We start from the raw sequence: 26,490 nt of genomic DNA on the forward strand, positions 1-26,490 counted from the left end.
CCCATACAATGGAATCTTACTCAGCCAAAAAAAAAGGATGACGGATTGACACACACTAACTACGCCATGAAGGAACTTTGGAAACAGTGTGCTGAGTAAAAGCAGCCGGTCACAGAAGGCTGCACATGATATGATCCCATTTATGTGCAATGTGCTGAAGAAGCAAATCTCTAAAGCAGATTAGTGGTTGCCTAGGCCTGGGGGGTTGGGGGAGATGGGGTGTGATTGCTAATACATAGGGAGTTCCCTTCTAGGGTGATGAAATATTCTAAAATTGTTTGTGGTGATGGTTGCATAACCATGTGAACAGACTAAAAACCACTGAACTGTACACCTGAAATGTGTACAGTATAATTCACATACTGTATGGTATGTAAATTATCTATAATAATAAATGCATAATATGCTAATTAGACTGGACAGCTGGATGTCCTTCCTGACGAAGCCTGGGCTGCAAGGGCCGAGCCCCTTGCAAAATTTCATGCATCAGGTCTCTAGTCTATATAGATAAAAGCCTAAGCGACTGAATGACCAGTTGACTGGTCGCTATGATGCGCACTGACCAACAGGGGACAGACACTCCATGCACAGGATCGGGCTCCCTCCTTACTGGATCGGGATGAAACCAGCTCTCTGACATCCCCCGAGGGGTCCCAGATTGCGAGAGGGCACAGGACAGGCCGAGGGACCCCACGAGTGCACGAATTCGTGCACCGGGCCTCTAGTATTTTAATGAAGATGTTACCAAAGAAAAGGGAATGGGATAAAGTGGAAAGGGTATTAAGTTGGGAGATATTACAGAATGTCTGGATCCTACTGGGAGTGGCTTAGCAGAAGGAAAAGTTCACTCTGCAGGAAAAGGGTGAATTGAGAAGCAAAGTCCTTGAGGAACAAGAAGGGGTGGGAACGAGTGCCTACATGGACAGGATCTCCTCCCTGCGAAACAGGAAGCAAAGCAGAGCACAGAGCACAGTCCCAGGGAGTGATGCCTGGGTGGCAGACAACGAGAAGGTCTTTTTATTGTTGGGGTCGGAGACCTTCAGAGAGCCGCTGTGGAAGAGCCCTCTAAGAGGGACGGGGAGTAATGAGGAAAATTTAGCGGGTGGCAAGGCAATGCTGTGGTCTTCCAAAAGGTTTTTGGTCACACATTACGCAAATCTGGGGAGACCACTTAACCATAAACGCTCCCCGAATGGCCGGGCAAGCCTGAAACGCCAGACAGAGCACCAGAACTGGCGACCAGTATCCAAAAGGTCAGGGGCAGCGAAGGCTTTGAAGAATAGCTGGTCTCCCTCCTCCGACAGCCTTCTGCCACTCAGGAGGTGCACGCCTGAGCAGATACGAGGAGCCAATGGAAGCTGACGGGGGCCCTAGCCAGCTCTCGGGTAAAGGAGAGAAGAGGCAAGTGTATGGGGCTGAGCGCAAAGGCTGCCCCCAAAAGGGGAGGCTAGGGTGGCGTTACAGCCCGTCTCCGGTCAGTTCCCAGGAGACAAACCATCAAACTAACCCGATGAAGCACAGGATACCACAGCCTCAGACCAGTGCAGCCGAACACAATATTCTTGGCAGGCAGAGAAAAGAAATGTCAAAATAAGATGCAGAGGATGGCGGAAAGGAGGCTGCTTAAATCTGAAAGGGGTGGGGAGAAGGAAAAAACCCAGCCTAAGCTGCTGATAAAGCCACCCTCCTTCCACCCGCTGACACCCAGCCCGAGGATGTGTCCCAGAGCCACAAGGAAAGGCATCAAAGCACAGATTATTACTCACGTCGCATGCTGCTTTATGAGTTTCTGAGCCCTTGGGGGCACAGCCTCCGTTTGGTATTCACAGAAGTCCGGACTGGCTGAACGAGGTCAAGCTGAACGAGGTCAGCCAGGCAGTAAGTGATGTCGCTTTGATGCCACTCCAGGCCTGACAGCTCCAAGGCCAGTGCTCCTCCCACAAGCATCTACTGCCTTTCAGAGTGGCTTTTCCCACTAACTGGGGTATAAGCATGGAAGGGTTCCCTGTGCCCCAGATCCCTACCAGCCTAGCAACTCCCTGCGTCCTGGGTGTGGCGATGGCAGAGAGCAGAAGGTGCCCTGGGGGAGGGGGCAGTGCCGGTCATTCCTTGAGGAAGGAACTGGACAGCCCTCCCTTACACGCATCTCAAACCCATGAGGCCTGTCCTTCAAGGGGCTGAGAACAGGTTGCTTCGCCTCCACAAGCTTGGCTAAAGGAAGTCACCGCACGACAACATCCTGGCACCGGCCTCTGGCAGACCCTCATGGTCAACCTCTCTGTTTCCCAATTAAAGGTCTTCGGGCAGCCTCTGCCTCTTTTTATTTTTTTAATTGATTTCAGAGAGAGAGAGAGAGAGAGAGAGAGAGATATCAATGGTGAGAGAGAATCATTGACCAGCTGCCTCCTACACACCCCCCACTGGGGATCGAGCCGGAGACCCAGGGCATGTGCCCTGACCGGGAATCGAACCGTGATCTCCTGGTTCATAGGTTGACGCTCAACCATTGAGCCACACTGGCCAGGCAGACTCTGCCTCTTGAGCCTCTGCCTTCCTGCCGGACACCTCGCCTTCATCTGACATCCAATCTGAGATCTCAGCTCCAGTACTTCTGATACTGCCCAGAAATAGCAGCCAGGAAACCAGAAAGCAAGCGCTAACAACGTTTTTCAAACCTGTGATTGTCACTCTAGCTAACTTTCAATTAAGTCCTAGAGAAATAAGTCTTTATTGCAAGAGAATCAATGGTGTACCCTAAGAAACAGGCTGCAAGGGGAGGAATGCTGGGCTCTGAGGCATTAGTGGGAGTGGCCCAGGGGGAGAGTTGAGATGTGGGGGTCCCTGCTCTGTTCCACACTTGCCCCCCTGTGTCTTTTGGGGGAAAAGTCCAGGAATATCTATATTATAAAAGGCCAGTGGCCGTAACACCTGAACGCCAGAATGACCAAACGACCAGTCACTAGGAAGTGCATGGTGCACCTCTCAGTCCCTCCCCCGCGGCCCATAGACTGGCGGCCAGTGGGTGGGCACAGTGGGGTGGTGGGTGGGTGGCAGGGCGTACGCGCTCGGCCCCTAGTGTTATACATAACTACTCTAGGTCAGGAAGCAAAGTTCAGAAAAACAATGTTATCTTAAGAGCTAGGCAGATAAGGCCCCACTGAAATGTTTGGGGAGGGGGAAGTGGGGCAAAGGAAGAGAAAGTCATTTAAAGAACAGAACCACTGTGATAAGGTCAGGGAGGCTCTTATTAAGTCTCTCTGTCCTGCTGACTAGTCTCTAGGCTCCAGACCACTCCTTACTTGGTTTTTATCCAATCTGAGAGGTTTTCTTTTAACACGTGCATGTCATCCATTACACTTACTGGTATTACGTACTTGGACTTATGTTACTATCTTACTTTGTATTTTCTCTCCACTAATTTTACTTTAGTTTTGATTTTCTTGGCAATCCAACACTCTCCCCACTCCAAACACTTTTCCCCCCCTCCCGACTTGGAAATTATGTTCCTATTCTTTCAGTGGTTATCTCAACACATTGTGCACCAATCGTTTCATTGCTAGTTTTACCCAGTGGCCAGATAAGTTCCTACTGAACAAGTACAAAAACATGTTTTACAAAGTATCAAACTTTAAAAAGATATTAGCTTATAAGAACATGTAATAAATAACTTCGAAATGCAATGGGTATTTAATTTTAAGGCGTGCCTTTAACATTGATGTAAAACACTGTGTAATATGAAAACACGAGAATGCTCATGATCCGCCCGCAATGTGTTAAACTGTCAGCATATATACATTTTTCAAATGAAGACTACAGTTTTCAGCAGCACTAGTCTCTTCAACAAGGCAGAAACTTGGTGTGATTTAACAATGAAATTCCCTACTTTACTGTACCTTATTCTTCCTTGGTAATGTGGTCAACAATTTTAGTTTTCATTTTTAAAGTATATATCTATATATTTTTTTATTGATTTCAGAGAGGAAGGGAGAGGGAGAGAGAGATAGAAACATCAATGATGAGAGAGAGAATCATTGATCGGCTGCCTCCTGCACACCTCCTACTGGAGATCAAGCTGGAAACCTGGCCATGTGCCCCTGACCGGAATCGAACCCAGGACCCTTCAGTCCGCAGGCCGACGCTCTATCCACTGAGCCAAACCAGCTGGGGCTAGTTTTCATTTTTTATAAATTAAAAAACAAATCAGACGCTAGATTTTTGTTTGTGTTTTGCCGTTTGTGGCAGACGCTGTTGGTTGCCTACCAGCAGCCACTCCCCCTTCTTTCCTGCCAACAGAATCCTGATTTTGTTCAGACAGTGAAGAAACCCGTCCTAGGAGATGAGGCAAGCCTCATCGAAGCCAACCACAGTAAGCCTGTTCCCTTTTACCAGGAATTGCTCTAAGGATGGACCAGCTCAGGCATGAGACATACAGAGATGTCTGCTGGGGCCTTCTTAGAAAGATTCTTCTTCCAGAAAAGGAGGCAGCTTCCTTCTTTTTAAAAAAGATAGCTTCCTTCTTTTTTAAACAAATATTTTATTTTATTATTTTACTAGAGGCCCAGTGCACGAATCCCCTGGCCTGCGGGGCCAAAACCGGCTCTCTAACATTGCCTGAGGGGTCCCGGATTGTGAGAGGGTGCAGGCCAGGCTGAGGGACCCCACCAGTGCACGACTGGGCTGGGGAGAGATGCGGGAAGTTGGCCAGTCGGGGAGGGACCGCAAGAGGGCTCCAGGGCATGTCTGGCCCATCTGGCTCAGTCCCGATTGGCCAGACCCCAGCAGCGAGCTAACCTACCAGTTTGAGCATCTGTCCCCTGGTGGTCGGTGCATGTCATAGCGAGCGGTTGAATGGCCTTAGCATATTATTAACATATTTCGCTTTGATTGGTTGAATAGACGACTGGACACTTAGCATATTAGGCTTTTATTATATAGGATTTTTTTGTTTTAATCCTCACCTGAGGATATTTTTCTATTGATTTTTAGGGAGAGCGGGAGAGGAAAAGACAGAGAGAAACATCAATGTGAGAGAAATACATGATTGTTTGCCTCCTGCATGCGCCCCAACCAGGGCCTGGTCTGGGGAGCAGCCTGCAACCAAGATACGTGCCCTTGACCAGAATCAAACCCAGGACCCTTCAGTCCACAGGCCGATGCTCTATCCACTCAGCCAAACTGGCTAGGGTGACAGTTTCCTTTCTTCTAGCATCTCCCTGCTTGGAGTGCAATAGGGTGATGATATGATGCCTGGAGCTGCAGCAGCCAACCCACAGCCATGAGGAGAGAGGGACATCTTACACCCTGAGGACAGCAGAGCAGAACGATGGAATGATTCAGGGTCCTTCATGTCAATCCTGGACCACTGCCCCAGCCCCGGAGCTTCCTACCGCCACACTTCTCATCATAAGCTGATTAAATATTTTTTAGCATTTAAGTCACTGTGGGTTATTCTATTACTTGTAGCAGAAAGCATCCTGATATACTACTGTCTATAGTTAATTAAATTTTCCAATGTAATATCAGTTTCTGTGCTGTGTTGGTGCAAGCAACCTGTTCCTTCTCCAATTTGCTTTTCTTCTTACTGACGTATACCTTTAGTAGTTCTTTTAGCAAGGGTTTGTGGGTGATAAAGCTGTCTTTATATGTCCAGAAGTATATTTACCTCATTCTTGAATGATAACTGGGTATAGAATTCTAGCTTCCCTATGATACTCCTCTGTCATCTTTGGGCATCTAGTGTCATGTCTAATTGTCAGCTGGTTGAATTCTTTTTTTTCTCTAGTAGTTTTTAATATTTTCTCTTTATTCTTATCTGCAGTTTCACTATGTTATGTCTAGGTATCTATTCTGTGTGGCATTCATGTTGTTTGTTCAATTCTGGAATTCTCAGCCATTATCTCTTCAAATATTATTTATTTTCCATGTTCTTAAAAAAAAATTTTTTTAATTGATTTCAGAGAGGCAGGAAGAGGGAGAGATAGAAACATCAATAGACTGGCTGCCTTCTGCAGACTCCCCACTGGGGATTGAGCCCACAACCCAGGCATGTGCCCTGACCAAGAATCGAACCAAGACCACCTGGTTCATAGGCCTACGCTCAGCCCCTGAACGACGCTGGCCAGGCATATTTTCCATGTTCTTGCCACACATCTGGAATGCCTAGTAGACACATGTTGAAGTCTGTCAATCTATCCTCTGTGCCTATGCTGCATTCTAAACCAATTCCTCAGTATTTGCTTCCAATTCATGTATTTTCTGTTCTAGCTATTCTTTCAAATTCGAATGACACTATTTTCCACTGCTAGAATTTTTTATTTAAAATTTTTATGTTCATGTATTCTTGTTTCCTTTTTCTTTCATAACTTCCCTTTCTCTAATGGATTCCATATCTCTTTGAGGGTCCAAGACCTAACTTATATTAAAGACTTTTCTGATTACTCTTATTTTCATTTCTTCTTGGGTAAATTTTTCTTTGGAACTTCAGCTCATCTTTTCTCTTATATTTTTCACTCCCCGTCTAGGGGTTCATACCTTTGCTTCCCCAGGTCTTTGGGTCTCCCAATCTAGAATCAAATCTTGTAGCAGCAGCTCAGTTGGGTCCAGGCTGTGAAGTTCCGTCTCCCAAGGTAAACATCTTTATAAGAAGCCATAACCCCAGGGAAGAGTTGGAAGCAACTTTTTTTTCAGCCTATTTTCCCAGGCCCTGGGTTCAGGCAGGGAACTACCTCAGATTCCACACTCCATGTGCAGCACCTATAGCTCTGCTACCCCAGATTTCCAGCGGCTTCTGCCTGCTTGCAGCTTCTCTCTGCTCTCTTTGTGTTCCTGTCCCATTTCTCCTCAGAGATGTTTATCATTTTGTGTGTGGGGAGGTGGGGGAGTGCATGACTATGTTTTTAGAATTTTATCTTTTTATGTATGACTGCTCTGTGTTTAGAGTATAAATTTACAGTGCCATCTTGACTGGATGAGTTGGATTAATCTATCTGTACTGGGGAATGAGGGATCCCTGCCAATACTATCTCCTGGGGAGGCATATCAAACCATCTCTAATGAGATTCACAGAACTCCAGCCAGCACACTGAAGGAAGCAGACTTAGATAGCCTGGGGTAAGCTGATCAAAAGCCCCAATTAAAACTGCTCTCCCACGCCCACCCCTCTCTTCATTCCAGTGCTGAGTGGGCGGGGGCAAGGGTGGGCAGATAGGCAAACAGGCTCTTTCAGATGCAGTCTGACCAGACCTTCCGTGGGGAAGGCCATCCCAGCCTTCAGCCCCTCTTCCACGCCAGCCACCTGACGACTTCACAGACTTGTACCTGGCCAGGGGAAAAGGCATCCTGGCCATATGGACACCCTTGGAAAGGCCCATCTGATTCTCTTCAAGTCCCCAACCTGCCCTGCGCAGCCTTTAGTTTCCATTCTATCAGAAGAACAGTGGAATGGGGAGCCAAATTCTCGTCCAGGCTGTCAGCAGGCCACAAGCCATTTTCTTCCCAGGCCAAGATTCTTTAACCATTAGAAAAAGGCAATCCTGCCTCCACCCTCTTCCTCTCTGAAGATCTGTTTGCTCCTGCTGACCTCCACTTGGACTTCCACGTCTCTGACATCTACTTTCTGGACTCAGACCTTCCTGGTCTCTTTGAGCTGCTGAGGCTCCTGAATGTTCTGCCCTCAGCCCTTCGATTTTTGCGTCTCTACTCTACACCATCCCCTTCCAAACCTAAGAGCTGCCCTTCTACTCTGGGTTCTAGACCTACATTCTCAACTGCCTCTTTAGAGTGCCCATAGGGTGCCTCAGACTTAAACGCATCATCTTCCTGCATTCAAAAGCATACGAGATGGGGTGTCCTTATTCATGGGGCCAAGGTCAGGCTCCTTAACCCATACAGTACATCCAGAGATCCCCAAATCAGGACACCCTCCTAAGCCTCATCTCTCACAATACCCTACCCTCTAGGGGTTATGAACTAATTTGGACCATGGGCACAATCTGGCCCATATATATTATGATCCTACACAGAACCTAAAAAGACATGTCACTCCTTCACTGAGTACAGAGATCGTGTTATTTATAATTCACCATTCCTGCCCGGCCGGCATGGCTCAGTGGTTGAGTGTTGACCTATGAACCAGGAGGTCACGATTCCATTCCCAGTCAGGACACATGCCTGGATTGCGGGCTTGATCCCCAGTGTGGGGTGTGTAGGAGGCAGCCAATGATTTTCTCTCATCATTGATGTTTCTATCTCTCTTTCCCTCTCCCTTCCTCTCTGAAATCAATTTAAAAATATATATTTTAAAAAGAGCCCTAGCTGGTTTGGCTCAGTGGATAGAGCATCAGCCTGCACACTGAAGGGTCCGAAGTTTCATTCCAGTCAAGGGCACATGCCGGGGTTGTAGGCTCAATCCCCAGTAGGAAGCGTGCAGGAGGCAGCTAATCAATGATTCTCTCTCAACATTGATGTTTCTCTCTCTCTCTCTCCTCCCTTCCTCTCTGAAATCAATAAAAATATATTTTAAAATAAATAAATAAAATAAAAAATAAAGAATTCACCATTCCTTATCAGAAGAAATATGGTAATGAAAAAAATGCTTTGAAGCCACTTTTATAAATCGTTACATAAGGATGCAGATGAAAGTGATCATTACATTTTGCCCCTACTCTTCCAGCTCTGACATTCTAGAAGTGAAAGCTTTCTCTAACTTCTCGTGGACCACCAAGAAACATGAGGCCTCCGGAATAAACCGATTTAACTAAGCGGAGGCAACGGGAAAGGTGTGTGTGCTAAAGTGATGGAAGTTGTCTGGACCGTGGGAACGGCTGAAGTGCCCCCTCTTAATTTCCTGTCAGCAGAGACACCAGGGCCGCTAACATGGACCTCTCTCCGGATACTCCCCTAAGCACTGCAGGCTACTGGCTGCGCCCTCCCTCGTTAGGACTTGTCAGATCTCACGCCTGTTCACCCCGCTCAAAGCCCCTTTCCAGTCAAGCCACCCAAAAGACGAAAGCAACTAGAAAAACTTGGATTCCCATTTTGGCACTGCCACTTGCCAGCTATCAACAATTTAACAGCTCTGATCTGTGTCCTTATCTGTACAATGGGAATATCACCCATCTCAGAGGCATAAAGCTCCCAGCTCAGTGCCTATGCTCCAGGTTAAGGACCACAGTTTTGTTAGCCCCGAGCCCCAGCTTGGGCCACCCTTCTGGGCTGGAGTCCCATGATCTTGGATAGACATCACGGGTTCCTCAGCACCCACAGCCTCCCTCCAGCCTCCCCCAGGCCAGCACCACCAGGGTCTGGCTCCAGAGCCTCCTTCCTGGCTACCCACAGGCTCTGCCTCCCCTTGGCCCCAGTGGCAAGCAGCAGCTCCCAGCGAGGTGGTGGACAGCACAGACCTGAGGCCTCAGCACCAGCTTGGCCCCGGCTGACCCTTACCCCCAGGCTGCGCGGAGGAGTGCCGTGTCCATCCTGTGGCGGAGCTTGAGGGTCACAGAGCCTGCCACCTCTCCCACAGCTGTCGCTTCCCAGACTACACGGAACAGAGGCCTGCCCGGAGCTGGTTCCAAACCAGCTCGCCAAGGTCATTCCCATGGTGGCCCTCAAGCCACAGTTTGGCAGCCAGATTCGAGGAAAGACAAAGTTAATAAGGGGTTTCTCCACAGGGCTGAGGGCCTCAGACATTGCGACGCAGGAGACAGGTGGAAGGCCCTGAAGCTAGGAGACTGGGAAACAAATCTAAATTTGTTTGTTGTTAATCCTCACTGAGGGTATTTTTTCCATTGATTTTAAAAATATATATATATTTTATTGATTTTTTTACAGAGAGGAAGGGAGAGCGATAGAGAGTTAGAAACATCGATGAGAGAGAAACATCAATCAGCTGCCTCCTGCACAACCCCCACTGGGGATGTGCCCGCAACCAAGGTACATGCCCTTGACCTGAATCGAACCTGGGACCTTCCAGTCTGCAGGCCGACGCTCTATCCACTGAGCCAAACCAGTCAGGGCTTTTTCATTGATTTTAGAGAGAGTGGAAGGGAAGGGGAGAGAGAGAGAGAGAAACATCAATGTGAGAGAAACACATCAATTGGTTGCCTCCCATACGTGCCCCGACCAACACGCCCTTGACCGGCATTGAACCTGAGACCCTTCAGTCCTTGGGCCGACGCTCTAACCACTGAATAAAACTGGCCATTGCGAAATGAATCTAAATTTCTTTGCGGACTTTTAAAGGAAGTAGGGAGCGGGATGAATAAATGGTGGCCCAGGGCAAGCCAGGGGGGATTCTGGAGAGCTGGGGGTTTAGACCTTCTTGCCCACCTCTGCCGCCCAGGGTCAGGGAGCAAAGATGCTCATAGTCAGCTCTGATCCTTGAACGGTAAGTTCAGAGCACCAGGTGGGCGGGCTATTCATCGCCTTTATGGTTCAGATCTCATGCCATAGGTGTCCAGTGAAGAGCGGCAGAGAAGCTGCTCTGCTCTCCTTCTCCTCTGCGCTTACCTGGGTGTCTGGGCTACGACTGGAATCTCAAGAGAAGAACAGGGGATAGGTCCATTCAACAACTAGGCACTGTCACCCAGCAGGGGCAGACAGAGTGGGAAGAACCCAGCCCTCGCCCTCCCGGTACAGCTGCGTCCCTGCCCTTAGCACAGCCCTTCTTTCTGAGGCCTTGAAGCTCCTTCTCTGTCAAGAAGCAGAGCAACGGGCTGGGGCTCCCCTGCTCTGAGAGCTCTCCCAGCCCCTCCAGCCTGCCCACCACCCAGGGCTCCCCTAGGAGGACTGTGCTTCCTAGGATATCAGGGGGCGATTAGCCTCAGAGACGGGCATCTCAGGTGCCAACTGTGGGCCTTGCCTTCTAAAGAGTTTGGAGCTGGTGATGTGATTCCATGGCCTATCCGAGGCCTTCAGGGGGACACAGCCAGCCAGAGCGCTAGCGAAGGGCAGAGCCAAGGGCTTCGGGATCACTCCTCAACTTACAGCCCCCCTTGGGGAAAAGGGCCATGGTCCCCGACAAACTCACTCTTATCAAAGGGACTCTCCTTGCTCTTCTCAGAGAAGAGTCAGTCCACAGGTTAATCCAATCCTTCTCAAGGCTGGTTCCCCCAAACACACACACACACCCCTTCCCCTGGAGTGGGAGGCCCAGGGTGGTCTAAGAGCAGGTTTAGAAGAATCATTGCATTCCTTCACTCTCTTTGGAAAAGGACTGAAAGAGAAGTGGTTTCTCCAGGTAACCTTCAGCCCTCTCATCCCCACCATGAGCACCCACATGGCAGGGAAGCAGCCGGTGAAAACATGGCCCACCACCCCAGACAGCTCCCTGGAACAAGCAGGGCAAAGGCACTGAGAAGAGAGCTCCAGGGGCTGGAGGCAAAGGGCAAATGCTCTCCTCAAGGAGCTGTGACACGTGCAAGATGGCAGAGAAGGGCAGGGCTTTCCCCTCCCAACTCCCAACCAGCCCTCTGCCTCCCAACCCTTGGAGAATTCCTAATCTGATCGCTCCTGCCTTCGCCTGGGGGAGAGGAACAGGACTGGTGTTTCTCCTCTCTCGCCCTTCCCAAGTCTGGACCACGGCAGGAGGCCCTGGACTGGACTCCCCCTCCCTCCACCTGTGAGCACTGGAAGTCTGGCCACTCCGACGAAGGCTAAGGCCTGCTAGATCCCAGCAGAGGCTGATGGAGAAGGCTGAGCTGGGGCACATACACTCCCACCGATACACACCTAGGGAAGGGAGAAGCTATGCCTCTAGATTACAGGCCACAGTCTCTGTGACTCAAATTCTAGCCAGGCCTTAGCCCAGGCCCAGAAGGGAAGGACTCAACTTAAAACTCTAGTATCTGCCCTAGCTGGTTTGGCTCAGTGGATAGAGCATTGGCCTGCGGACCGAAGGGTCCCAGGTTCGATTCCGGTCAAGGGCACATGCCTGGGTTGTGGGCTCGATCCCCAGTTGGGGATGTGCAGGAGGCAGCCAATCAATGATTCTCTCTCCCCTTCTCCCTTCCTCTCTGAAATCAATAAAAATATATTTAAAAAAATAAAAATAAAATAAATAAAATCCATCAAACAGTTTCAAAAAGAAGTGTTCCTGCTTTAAAAAACAAAGAAACTAGTATCTATTCTCACATCCTCTTGGGAAGGTCAGATAGGGAGAGAATGCCAGGGGAGAGGTCATAACCCAACCCCCAGGACTGTGAACCTGCGAGAAAGGGGCCCAGGAAGCAGGGTGACTGGTGGCGTCAGGAACGCTGCGGACTGGGGTCTGTGCCGTCATTGCAGACGCACAACCCAACAGAATTCTAAGGCCTTCAGCAAAGCAGACAGCAGACCCCCCAGCGCTTCCCAGGTGGCATATACTAGGCTGGGCTGGGCCCAAAGCTCCGACACACAGGACAGCCCTGAGAATGCTGACAGAGCTGCTGGGACCTGAGGGTCCAGAAGTGCCCTCCCCCTCAGAGGACAGCAGCCCTGGTTCTGGGACTCTCCTCTCTCCCGGCTCGGCAAGGGCCAGTGCCAGTGCCTCACTGGCAGGTGTAGGTGAGAACAAGGCTGGCTGATCAGCCCAGTGATGACCCACACCTCTTCCACTGCGCTGGTAAGACCTCTGGCTGAAACTTTTCAGTCTTTATGGCCCAGCCAAGCCACTCAGGTGGAATGTCTGCCAGAGCCTCTGGGACCAGGGAGTACCCTGAGAGTGACGGCCTGGGCTGCAGGCATGGAGGCCTCCATTGCACAGGGCAAAGTTCTCTGTGGGGTCCCAACCTTCTTAGCAGGGTAGGGACCGTGGGCTGTAACTGATGACAACCTCCCTTTTTCTATTCCACCCTCTATCCCCCACCCCCACACTTCCTTGTGAGGCGGTGGCTCTTCTGATTTTGTGTGTGGTTTCACCTGAACATTTGGTATGAAATGGGAGTATTGTGGGCGCTGGCAGGGAGCGATTTGGAGTGTGGGGACCTGTCTGGCTCCAGGGCACTCACACGCTAGAGAGGACGCAGAGGCAGACTGCAGGCTGGAAACTCCATTTTGTGGTTCGACCCAGAGGCAGACTGCAGGCTGGAAACTCCGTTTTGTGGTTCTTATCTACATCCTCCATCAACACTAGGTACAAAGTGTTCTTTTTGTTTTTTCAAAAAACACACCGCGCGATCTTTCCCCCAACGCATCCCCAAACTTCCACCAACCAGGCCAACTTATTAGTTTCTATTGTTGTGGCCAGTGAGAGGGAGGAACCAGGTGGGGAGACGGGTACAGATCCTGCCAAGATCAGATGTTGTAGGACCACCAGCCCTTCTATGGCACCTTGTGGGCTAAGCTGGGGCCTGAGCAATGTGTCAAGAGATGGGTCCTGCCCTGACCAGTTTGGCTCAGTGGATAGAGAGTCCGCCTGCAGACAGAAAGGTCCCAGGTTCAATTCCAGTCAAGGGAATGTACCTTGGTTGAGGGCACATCCCCAGTAGGGTGTGTGCAGGAGGCAGCTGATCGATGTTTCTCTCTCATCAATGTTTCTGACTCTCCATCTCTCTCCCTTCCTCTCTGTAAGAAATCAATAAAATATATTTTTTAAAAAATTAAATAAAAAAAAAAGAGATGGGTCCTAACAGACAACAGGGTGGTAAAGGCTTGGGGTGGGGGGCAGGGGTGGGTTAGACGGGGTCGATGGGGAAGAGAAGGGGACATATGTAATACTTTCAACAATAAAGATGTTTTTAAAATAAAGAGATGGGTCCTAGTACAAGGATTACTTAGAATAAGATGGCACGCCTAAAAGGTACGGTCATGTGGGTGCCAATCCCCTAAGCTGCCTAGGTAAGGGCCCATGCCCTCTACCACCAATGAACCCTGAGTAAAGAGGAGGGAGGGACAGGCGGTTGACCAGAAGGTGGACCAGCTGTCTAGAGAGGATTCATGGTGTATGTGTCGTAGGGGGTGCCTGAGACAGGAGACAGGTCAGAGACTCTACATGCAGAGGGATGCTGGCCCTAAAAGTATTATCTCCAGTGAGCAGAGAGCCCTGGGAACAAACCAGCAGCCTGTATTTCATGAGCCCGACTCTCTTTATCCTTCATCCGCTCTCTTTCTTTTCTTTTCCTTTCATATTCAGTCATGCCTTTTGGAAAGGTCAGCCTGTGGTCGCTATGCTAATGGCACCCAAAGGTGCCTGCATCCCTGCTTGGACCAGGACATTTCGTAAAGGAAGAAATGTGGCCTCTTTCCCCCCAGGAGTGGAGGTAGAAAGACGCGAAGTAAAAAGATAGAGGGGCTCAGAGTCAGCCCGTTGCTCGGCTGCTGTGTCCTCCGGATGTCACCTTTCCTGGTGCCGAGTAACTTCTGGTTCCAACCCCTGCCCTGTGCCCCCACTTTTCCTTGTGTCACTAGCATTCGTATCCAGGAGGCAGAAAGCAGGTGGCCGGTGAACTGGAGAGCCCAGCTGCCAGGCGGGGTCATGCCCAACACACACCTGCTCTCATTTCTCCCTTGTTCTGGCTGAGCAATCTTCCTCTTCATTGAGGAGCTGATCCTGTGCCAGGACTGATTCTGGCAGGGCCCCTGGGAGGAACAAATATCCCCAAGGTTGCTGGGTAATCCACTTCACCACCTCTGGAGAGTGGCAGTAACAGCTGCTATGAGTAGGCACAGAGAGCCTTCCCCTTGCACTGCCTGTGACCCTCACCCCCAGGGAGAGGGGAGCGAGAGAGTGTGGGGTATGTGTGGGGGGCGGGGGGAGGGGAGGAGGGGGGAAGACTCTTCCCAGTCCTCTCCTCAAGGAGTGACTCATCCTCCCGGAGCTGGCCTAAATTACATGCTCCCTGCTAAGATGATAGCGACATGACATGCATTATTGTCGTCAACTTTGGGGGGACAGGGAGGGGAGAAATACACAGACCAGGGACCATGATGATGGTCCCCAGGGAGTGGTCTCTGTTGTTCGGTTTTATTATGTATCTTGGGGTCACACGGGGATGGCCAAGGTGATGGTGCTTGTTGGAGACTGGGGCTGTGCAGGGGAGACCTGGGATTGTGAAGAGGTGGGGCCAGGGCCTGCTCTCAAGCCCATGGCCTTCCTGGTGAAACTGAGGCATCCCCACCCCAATATGTGCCTATGAGTTAACATTTTACAGTGAACTCTGGACTAAGCTCAGAGGACCTCAATTCCAGGACTGGCCCTGCTGTTCACAGTTGTGTCTTTGGGCAAATCATACCTCTCCGGGCCTCAGGCCCTCCATCTGTACAATGAGCATGAAAATGCCTGCCCTACTTATATCTCACAGTCCCTGCCAAGCGGAAAGGAGCCATGGCTGTCACGGTACCACACTATGTGTCCCAGGGCCTGCTGCGTTGCAGCCTCACAGAGGGGGCAGGGGGCAGGCACCAGAGCAGACACTAGCGAAGCCTCAGGGAACAGGGGGGTCTGGCCCAGGCTGGGTAATCACTTAGAACACAGCCACAGACAGAAACAGGCCGAGCAGGGGACCTCTGGGAACCAAGCAGGAGGGGCAGACAGAGCACACTGGTCAGTCCGGGCTGGCAGACAGTTCAGGAGAGAAGAGCCAGCTGTCAGCAAATATCTGAAGGGCAGGAAGAAAGATGCCTGAGGAGACGGTGAGACTGAAAAAGGAATTCAGTCCCGAACCCGGCAGAGCCCTACCTCACGCCCTGGGCACTGAGGAGCTGGTGAGAACCGCCTGCAAGCTCCCAGGACCTCCAGCATCTCGTTTCTCTGTAACTCAGCTCCTCAGCTCGCCCAAAGCCCCTCACAGGGTCAGCCTTCCCCTTCTGGCCCAGAGGCCCAGGGGAGTGACCCACCCCGTGTGACACAGGGAGCATGTGTCAGACTGAGGTCTCCTCGTGCTAGTTGGAGGCTCGAAGCCCAGAGCTCTTTCTACAAAACCCCATTCATTCCTGGCTCTGCCAAGTTCGGTCAAATATCTGGACGCTTACAAATTAGAGGTGACGGGAACTGAGGCCAAAGTCGTGCTGTTTATCTGTCCCTGAAACTGGTACCACTGTCCTGGGCATTCTCTTCCAAGGGAGAAGACAGAGGGAGGGGCATAACTCTCCCCAACAGGAAACACTCCAACATCATCCAGAGGGCGCAGCAGCCCTGGAGCCACGTTCTTATCCAGACCCCCAGCTGGAAACAACACAGAGGAGGGACGCATTCAAGAAGCCAAGATGACAGGGGAGACGGACAGGGGGCGGAGGCAGCATCGGGCGGAGGCCAGCCAGAGCGGGGCCCATGCCTCCTCTGCTTACTGGGACAGGTTAAGATGAGGAGGGTCTCCCTCATCTCAGACCGACCCCTGCATAACACCAACCACCACCATGCAGGGGGCCCTGGGCCACCACAAGGAAGTGACCATTTGCCATAACCTGCCTATGTCAACTTTGTCCTGAAGTCCAGGGGATGGCAGTGGGGGTGCCTCAGGGGCTCCTCCCTAAAAGATGCCACTTCATTCTGGAAGGAGCCCCCAGCCTGCACGTCAGATGACCTGGGTTCTGCTCTCAGTTCTTCTATCTGCTGGTTTGAGGATATCAGACAAATTTCTCAACCGCCACTTCCTGATCTGTAAGTGGAATGACTCAATGAGTCTAAGTTCCATTACCCATTCTAGCATTTTGTTTTCAACAAGGTAAATTAATACATGGCAACAAATCCTGATTAGTGGCGTTTCTGAAACGTAAGTCAGGCCAGGCATTATTGAAAGGTCTCCAAGGGCCCTGGTGCACACCTCGCATATGACGCCTTTAGGTTGGATGACACCCCATTTCCCTTTGGGGAACCATCTCTGAACCATGAAACCCCAGGCCTGGCCAACCAGAGCGCCCAAAGTTAGGCATGGGCCCCAATTCCAAGTGAACCCATGACTCCTGTGGGAACCCTGGCAAGGGATGCTGAGAGGACGGAGGCTGGCACTGCTGGCAGGCACCTTCTACCACGGGGGAGGGAACCGAGGGGCACGCCACAGAGAAGGGCAGGGTGAGATGGATGTTGTTTGAGCCCCTCATCCTCCCTGCATGTGGCCAGCAATACTCTTGGGTATGAGTCAACAGGTTCCCTTTTATCAAAGGGCACTCTGAGTGAGGTTTGCGGCCTTTGTCCTTGAAGAAGTCCAACTGATACAATCTTGGATACATCATAACCATTTTCCATTTCATTTAAAAGAATTTTTAGAAGCCACTTAAGACAGTCCTGCTTGCTATCTGACGCAGAAGGGCTTCCCTGAACTTGTCCCTAAAAACCCCATCCTTGATAGGTCAACCCAGCTGGGAGGCCCACGAGCCCACAGGAACAGAAGTGGTTCTGGGGTTCCCGGCCGTGGCTGAGTTCTGGCCAGGATCCAAGACCTTCTCCAGCCAGGGATTCTGCCCAGGTGGTGAGGGAAGCTCTGAACGCACATCCTTCCTGGGTGGCCTGGCGTCCGCACTGCCCACCAACAGAGCCCTCCAACCACAGGCATGACTCCACAGGGGAGGGCGCCATGTCTTTTGCTGCCTGGGCAGGGTTGGAACCAGCTTAAGTGGCCAGGGAAGGGACGATGACCCGGGACATGGAATGCAATGGAAAGTCATGATCCTGGGTTCCATTCCATCTGGCAGTGGCTTTTTAGGGAACCCTTTCCAAACCTATTTCTCAACCTGGTAAGAGTAGCGCCTGGCTTTTCAAATGATGCCCGACACTCCCCTAACCTCCAGACTCATCTATCCCACTCATTTCTGGATGCTGCCCCCAGATGACATACCTTAGAGGTACCCCAAGATATCTCAAACTCAACCTGCTCCAAACCAAACTCATGCATGCTCTAAGCCCACCTAAACCCAGTCCTCTTTCTATATTCCCAGTTTCTGGGATAGGGACATCATTCATGCAAACCTGAGACGTGGGAATCATCTATGTCCCCTCCTTCCTTCGGCCTCCCTCAGGCAACCTATTACAAAGTCCACCTGATTTTTTAAAAAAATATACCTTATTGATTTTTTACAGAGAGGAAGGGAAAGGGATAGAGAGTTAGAAACATCGATGAGAGAGAGAGACATCGATCAGCTACCTCCTGCACACCTTCCACTGGGGATGTGCCTGCAACCAAGGTACATGCCCTTGACTGGAATCGAACCTGGGACCCTTGAGTCCCCAGGCCGACGCTCTATCCACTGAGCCAAACCGGTGAGGGCTGATTTTTTAAAATATATTTTTACTGATTTCAGAGAGGAAGGGAGAAAGAGAGAGAGATGGAAACATCAATGATGAGAGAGAACTATTGACCGACTGCCTCCTGCATGCCCCCTACTGGGGATTGAGCCCGCAACCCAGGCATGTGCCCTTGGCTGGAATCGAACCCAGAACTCTTCTGTCCGCAGGCCAACGCTCTATCCACTGAGCCAAACCAACTAGGGCTCCACCTGATTTTTATCACCTAAATCACTTCTCTTTCTACTTCTCTCCACGTCTACCACCATCATATTATCCAAGGAACTGTCACCCTTCACCGACAGTAGCCCCGGATCTACTAAAGAGACCCCTCCAATTCACTCTCCAGAGGGAGGCCAAAGTGACCACAGAAATCCCATCAGATCCCCATCCCCACTCTTTCCAGCAAAACAGCGGGATCTCCCAATACTCTGGGGCAAAGGTGGGGCTCCTCCAAAGCCCTGTGGCCCCAGGACCAAAATGGACCAGACAGGCCTGGGAGTCCTGGCCCCACCCTAAGTGGCTTCCCACCCTGAGGTCCGGCTCACAATTGGCTCAGTCTCACCAGGACTGACTCTCCCCTAGGGCAGACCTCATCTGACCACAGATGGGAAGGGAGCTGGCCCAGAGTCAGGGGAAACCCAGCTGGGCTGATGCCAAGGCTCGTGCACTTCAGGAAGGAGAGGGGATAGAGCAAGAGCAGCACCACAAAGGACCCTCGGTGCCCGGGGCCCGCCAGAGAAGGCAGCTGTCAGGAGGATAACACTCAAGGAGCCGATCTCTTCCCTCTTATCAGACTGACCCAGGGCAGCCTGTGGAGAATAAACAGTCATTAACAACTCCTGCCACACTTTCTGCCAGCACAATCCTGTGTGCCCAGCCCAGCTCAGGGCCGAAAGCCTGGGCCTTTCCTCCCTGCCAGGGCGAGTCTTCGAGCCCATCTCTGGACCCGACCACCCCATCTTGCCTCCCCTTCTTAGGCAGTGATCCAAGAAATCATATACTCTGCCCAAACGAGTCTCCTCAAGGGAGGGTGCATAATCATTAAACAAAGGTGGACAGGTTCATTTTCTTCTTACAACTTTTAAAAATCAACATACCGGATAAACAAAATGTAGTGTAGCCCTACACTACAGATGGGGTAAGGGCATGTGCCGGCGGGTAGGGGAGGCCGGGGGAAGGTCAATGGGGGGGAAAAAAAGGAGACATATGTACTACTATTTGTAATACTTTAAACAATAAAATAAAATTTAAAAAAATAAAATACATCAGCCGGGTTTGAAGGGAGAAGAGGTGTCTTCTGTGTTAAGTACAGGAAATGCCACTGGAGAGATCAGAGCTCACATTCATCCTGTAAGTTTGCCTAGGGTCAAGCATGAACCGCTTTTCAGGCACTGAGGAAAGTCCTTCATCAACCAGTTGCCACTCTGGTCTTAGGCGAAACCTCCTTCATATAAACTGTTTACCCTGCTCCCCATTTGACAGCACCTTCCTACCTATGGAAGTGCCCATGTTAGATCCCCAACACTGAAAACACCTGAAGGGGGTCCTCATTCTTCTCCTCCCCCCCTTTAGGCTTTCCTGTCTCCCCTCCCTGTGGTCCGGGGGGGTCTCCTCCTGAGCTATGCTGGAGTCCCCAGGAACCAGCCAGACGCTGAAAAGGCACTGGTCCAGAGAAATACCACCCACTCTGGGACAGGATGGAACAGAGAGAAGGCCGATCCCCTGGAAACTCCCTCGTGGCCAGGCATCCCCAGATGCACACACCTCCCCACAGAGCCCAAGAGAAACAGGGAACCAGGAGGGGCTCAGAGGCTCTCCCCTCTCCCGCCTGGTCCCCTCAGCCTCATTCCCTTTGGCGGCTGAGACTTTCATATCCTCCTGCCTCTGGTTCCAGTTCACCATCAGTACGAAATGACTGGCATTTGTTCTGTAACTAAACTTGAGTGGCAATGAGAATTGTTGGGGAACTTGACTCACAGGGAGGGGAGAACCAAATTTCTACTAAAGTCCCTTTCAAGCCTCCAGGAACCCCGCAGAGGAAGGAGGGAGGGAGTGGGGGTGGATGAGGAGAGGAAAACTGTAGGAGCAGGAGCAGCGGCGGGGGGGGGGTGATCCCCACTCCACCCCCAATTCCCTCACCTGTGCCTCTTCCTGTAATCACCCCTCGGCTTCCCCTCTTTACTCCCCCTCCCAATTCCCTGTAGCCACACAAATAAATAACTTGTTGATTTTTCCTCACCAGAGCAGCTCCCTCTGGACCAATTAGCTATTTGCATTTGTGGCTGATTTTCTTACTCAGTGGCTGCAGATCTGCTGGGGGGGGGGGCGGGGGGGGGGATAGTTGCCTGCCCGCGGTGCTCGGACTTTACAGCCGAAGGACTCCTTAGAGAGAGGGTACAGCAGGGGGAGGACCGCTCGCTGGGGTCCCTGGGTCCTGCCCTGACACCGCAGGGTCCCCTGCCTTCTCCTGAGCCCTGCAATGTGGCCCTTTTGAGAGCAGTTACAGTCCTCACCAGAACTATTTCAACGTCCCGTACCAGAACTATTTGTTTTGTTTTAATACTACTATTAAACAAATAAAAATGTAGCACTGATATCAACATAAAGAAAAGTTATACGTTTGTCTCCATTTCCCTTTATTGCAAATGGTGTTAGTATGCACTGCCTTCATCGATGGCAACACATCAGGTATACTGAATGCCAACAGCTGGAATGGAAGGGGACAGTCCTCCTGACCCCGGGAAGATGGCCTTTCCTCTGAGCATCTGCGGGGATCAATGACCCTTCAGCACGGCTCCCCCTGCTCCCACCCTGGAGAGGACCCCGTGCCCTTCCTCCCACTCCTGAAGGAGGAAACTTCTCCAGTTCTCAGCTGAAAAGCTGACCCAGCAGAGCGGGGCAGGGGTCTCCGGATGGCGCGGACGCCGGGAGCGCGCGGGGTGGGGGCAGGCACGGAGTAGGGGACTGTCCAGCGGGACCGGGCTCGCCGCGCCTCCCGGGCTGGGGCTGGGGCTGGGGGCTGGGGGCGCCACCCGGGAGCGGAACAGTCGCGCCCAGGGGACTGGGAGCGGCTGCATGTGCCAGAGCAGAAGGCCGGGCTGGGGATCGAGGCCAAGGCGAACAGACCCGCGCCTGCACGGGGGAGCCCAGCCCCCTGACCTGGGGGAAGTTGCCGGGGTGGACCCGGCCGGTTCCGGAGCCGCTGGGCCGAGCCCGCTGCCCGCGCACGGAGGGCTCGGAGCAGCCAGGGGCCCGGGGCGCACCGCATCCCGCCCGCCCGCCCGCCCTCATGCCTCCCGCGCACCTCACTCAGCGCCGGGCGCCGCGGGCCACGCTCGCCGCTCCTGCCACCGCCTCCACCCGTGCAGAAAGCCGCCGCCGCCGCCGCCGCCGCCGACGTCCGGACCCGTTAGCTCTGCCGCTCCCTGGTTCGCCCGCGGCGGGCCGGTCCCGCCCTGGCCGGCCCTGCCCCACCCGAGCGAGCTGCCGCCGCCTCAGCCCGGCCCCTCCCCCCACCCGGCCCGGCTGGAAGGGAAGGGTGGGGGGGGAAGCGGGGCGGCTGCCCCCTCCCCATTCACATCCTCTGGGCTCTCCCCTCCCTCCTCCTGCCGCGCGCGCGCGGGCATGCTGGGAGGTGGAGTCCAGCTGCTGCTGAGTCCATAGGGGCGCCCCGCATTCAGGACTACGACTCCCCCAAAACAGCGCGCCTGCGCCCTAGGGATTGTGGGCTTTGTAGTTCGGCCGGGGCTCCGGGGGTCTGCCGCTCTTTAGGGGGTGGGGGATGGGAAATCCCCGTTCCCAGAAGGCCGGGCTCCCAGTGTCGGATGTGGGGTGTGAGGTACCCCGGGGCCCGGGTATTGCATACCTTGGATTCCCAGGAAGGTGCCAACCAGCCCAGGTTGTCTCCTAGACGCGGCTGTGCCGGCTGCAGCCGAGCCCGGCTGCAGGAGAAGCCTCCGCCCCGCGAACCGCGCCGCACCCCGGGTACCGTTTCCATCCGTGCTCGCGAGGAGCCCTGACCTGGGGCTAGCCTGGCTTCATGCCCGGCTCTGCCATCCGGAGCTGCAGCTGGGCTGCTGCGGCCAGGCCCGAGCCGAGAGCGTCCGGGGAGCTGCGTGGGCGTCGGGGGGGGGGGGGGCCCCCTCCTGGGGAAAGGGGCCCCAGTGTCTGCGGGTTTGCTGGAGCACTCACCTGATGGGGCACCTTCTCATGCCATTCTCATCTCTTTTTCTGTTAGATGCCCTCGGTTCCTTACTGTGTAGGGGAACGTGCACACATTTTAAATATGTTTCCACCTCTTCTCCTTTTGCCCCACTCCTACAAACCGAGCTCAAATCCTTTAGGAAGCTCTAGGTCGGCCTCAGTTTCACCCTCCACGTTTCGTGTCACCCCCTCTAGCACAGGGAAGGCCTGCACATCAGTAGTTCTCAAACTTGGGCCTGTGTCAGATTCTCCAAGAGAGCTTGTTCAAACAAAGGTTGCTGGCCCGTCCACCCCGGGTTCTGTTTCATCAGCTCTAGAGTGGGCCTGGGAGATTTCTAACAGGTTCCCAGGTGCTGCTGAGGCTGCCGGGCTGGGGAACCACTTTGAGAACGGCTTCTGTTGGTGTTGGTTGGGTAGAGTTCTCCCAGCTCAGTAGCATCTGCTGCCTCTGGGTGAGCTCTGACCTAAAATGGGTCCGTGGCAGGGAGTGAGAGGTGAGGAGGTGGGTTCCTGGCCTGTCAAGTACCTGAGAGTCTCTTAAACCTACCTGGGCAAAACCTCCCGACCACCTCTGTCCTGATGTTCTGGGAGCTGAGACCTCCGAGGGGGAAACGTGGTGGCCACCACCCAGACTCTAAAGCTGTCAGGTGAGAAAGATTCTCTGCTGGACCAAACTTTAGCTCCTCTGAGACCTCTTCGTCCATAGGCCTCAACCTTGGTCTAAAAATGACACTCGCAACACAAATGATTCCATCCACCCCCTTCCCATAAGTGAAAAGACTTACACACAATAGCGTAGTTTCTAACAGCTCAAGGCCACATCCCAAGGAAGACCCTCGCTCCCTTTAAAGTTCATAAAGCGCAAGGCTGCCAAAAGAATTGGGTGTTTATTCTAGCCAACACCCCCGTGGTAGGCTCGTGACCACCCCTTGCTTAGAGGATTTACTGAAAAGGGTTTGTAATTGTGACTCCTGCCTCTGTCCCTTTGAGATGTATATGTATCTCCTACAACTCAGGAGTGTCTTTCCCAAGGATCTGAGAGCCATGCCCTTGAAATGTAATCCCTGGGAAGGAATAGAGCCTCTGTCTCCCAGTCTCCGTGGGAGGTTAAGATCCTGACCTCAATAATTTCCCGCAAGCAGACACAGCTGGCCTAGTCAGCATTTACACGGACCAACCCTTTGTAATTTTTTATTTCCCTGACTCTACTGAGCCCCTGCTCACCTCCCTCTGGACTCCCTCTGGACTCTCTCATTCTCCATCTATTTATTTATTTATTTATTTACTTACTTACTTACTTATGTTAATCCTCACCCGAGGATATTTTTCCATTGATTCTTTTTTCCCCGTTGCTATTTATTTTTATTATTATTTTATTTTTTTATTATTTTTTAAAAAATATTTTTTATTGATTTTTTTTACAGAGAGGAAGGGAGAGGGATAGAAAGTTAGAAACATCAATGAGAGAGAAACATCGATCAGCTGCCTCCTGCACACCTCCCACTGGGGATGTGCCTGCAACCAAGGTACATGCCCTTGACTGGAATTGAACCTGGGACCTTTCAGTCCGCAGGCCGATGCTCTATCCACTGAGCCAAACCAGTTAGGGCATTATTTTATTTTTTAAGTAATTCTTTATTGTTGAAAGTATTACATATGTCCCCCTTTACCCCCTTTAATCCCCTCCAATGATTCTTTTCTTTTAATATATATATTTAAATTGATTTCAGAGAGGAAGGAAGAGGGAGAGATGGAAACATCAATGATGGAGAGTCATTGATCGGCTGCCTCCTGCACGCCCCCTGCTGGGGATCGAGCCCGCAAACCTGGGCATGTGCCTGTCCGGGAGTAGAATCAGCGACTTCCTGGTTCTACATACTGAAATCATATTTATATCCTGATAAGATATCTAGGGTTTGGTTCAAAATAATCTAGGGTTGAGGTGAAGGTATAGATACAGGGTTGGCTAAATTGATAATTGTTGGAGCTGAGAAATGATGGTTAGTTGGGGTTCATTATAAAATTTTTTCTACTTTTGCATGTATTGACGTCTTCCATCATAAAATGGTTTAAAAAAATTTTCAGTCAGAGCTCTACCTCAAACCTGGCTAAAAACCAAAACCAATAAAAACCAAAACCAATAGCCAACAGAAACCAATAGAAAAATGGTAGAAATGTTTGCAATTTACATCAGAGGTAAAAGGCTAATACAAAATGCTTTTGCAAATCAGTAAAATGATCAAGAAACCAACAGGAAATGTGAAAAGTATATGAACAAGCAGTTCACAGAAAAGGAGACACAATGGCTCTTACATGAGAAGATGCAGAGCTTCATTTTTAAAAATTTATTTTAAAAATTATAAAAAACATAAAATTTTATCATCTTAACCAATTTTAAGTGTACAGTTCACGGCATTAAATACATCCACATTATTGTGCTACCATCACCACCATCCATCCACAGAACTGTTTTCATCTTGTAACACCGAAATTCCGAGCCCATTAAACAAGAACTCCTCACATTCTCTTCAACCGCAGTTGCTGACAACCACCATTCTACTTTCTGTCTCTGTGGACTTGACTGTGACATCATATGAGTATGAATACAGTATTTGTCCTTTATGTCTGACTTATTTCACTTACTATAATGTCCTCAATGTTCATCCATGCTGTGGCATGTGTCAGGATTTCCTTCCTTTTTGAGGCTGAATAATATTTCATTGTTTGTGTATACATTATATCCATTCATTCCTTGGTGGACACTTGGGTTGCTTCATCTTTTGGCTGTAGTAAATAATGCTGCTACGAACATGGGTGTACAACTATCTCTCCAAGTCCCGCTTTCAATTCTTTTATAGTTATATACCCAGACATGATACTGCTGGATCCTATGATAATTCTGTTTCTATTTTTTTGAGAAACCACCACAATGTTTTCCATGGTGGCTATCCCATTTTACATCCCCATCAACAGTGCACAAGCGTTTCAATTTCTCCACATTACCTCCAATACTTATCTTCTCAGAGCTTCACTTTTTTTCTTTTAAATCTTCACCCGAGGATATGTTTAGAGAGAGAGAAAGGGAGGGAGGGAGAGAAACATTGCTCCGTTGCCTTCCACACGTGCCCCAACTGGAGATCGAACCTACAACCTAGGTATGTGCCCCAAACAGGAATCAAACCCGCAATCCTTTGGTGCACAGGATAATGCTCCAACCAACTGAGCAACCCAGCCAGGACTCAGAGCTTCACTCTTAATAAAAGAAATGTAAGTTAAAACCACACTGAGATATCAATTTTCGCCTATCAGATTGGCAGAAATAAAAAAGCTTGATAACTATCTTGGCAAGAGTGTGTGGGACAAGGATTCTTGTACACTGCCAGTGTGACTGAAATTGTACAGCCTCTGTGAACAACAGCTTGCCAATATCTTACAATTACACATGTACACACCATTTAACAGTTTATAAAAAAGTATCCTATTTGCACATGTTCTTGGTTACATATAGAAATAGATAGTTGTTAGACCATTGTAAGAGCAAAGATTAAAAATGATCTAGCCCAGTCGGTGTGGCTCAGTTGTTGAGTGTTGACCTATGAACCAAAAGGTCAGGGTTTGATTCTCGCTCAAGGCACATGCAGGCTCAATCCCCAGTGTGGGGCATGCAGGAAGCAGCCAATCAATGATTCTCTTTCATTGTTTCTGTTTCTATTTCTCCTTTCCTCTCTCTCTCTCTCTCCTCTCTCTCTCTCTCTCTCTCTCTCTCTCTATATATATATATATATGATCTAAATGTTGATGTTCAAATTAAAGATTGAATGAATGGAATTGGGGAAGCTTCAATTGATGATGTCTTTTGTTGTCATTATTTCACTAGGTAATAAACTATTGGAAAGCAGGGGACTGGCTTTTGTAGGTCCAAACAGACCTTCAAGAATATATTAATTAAATCAATGAAAAATTACTTCTTGGCCTCTGGCAGGAACCCCCGTTGAAGAGGGAACTGGCAGGCAACTCCGGGAGGTCAAGTGGCTTGCCCAAGGTCATTCATATAATATGTGTCACCTATTCCTTTTTTTTTTTTTTTTTTT

At 50.8% G+C, this 26,490-nt stretch overlaps 1 protein-coding gene across 1 annotated transcript in view; it reads right to left on the reverse strand.

The window, feature by feature from the left end:
• Positions 1 to 21,717, reverse strand: part of ST3GAL2 (ST3 beta-galactoside alpha-2,3-sialyltransferase 2) — a 41,090-nt gene extending 19,373 nt beyond the window's left edge. Inside the window, exon 1 of the mRNA XM_070398093.1 lies at positions 21,501 to 21,717. The gene's annotated coding sequence lies outside the window, so the exon portion shown is untranslated. The remainder of the gene's footprint in view (positions 1 to 21,500) is intronic.
• Between the last annotated feature and the right edge of the window lie 4,773 nt (positions 21,718 to 26,490).

The sequence above is a fragment of the Myotis yumanensis genome, unplaced genomic scaffold (genome assembly GCF_028538775.1).
Source record: "Myotis yumanensis isolate MYYU_CA2020_CCGP unplaced genomic scaffold, mMyoYum1.0.hap1 SCAF_18, whole genome shotgun sequence".
NCBI lineage: Eukaryota > Metazoa > Chordata > Mammalia > Chiroptera > Vespertilionidae > Myotis > Myotis yumanensis.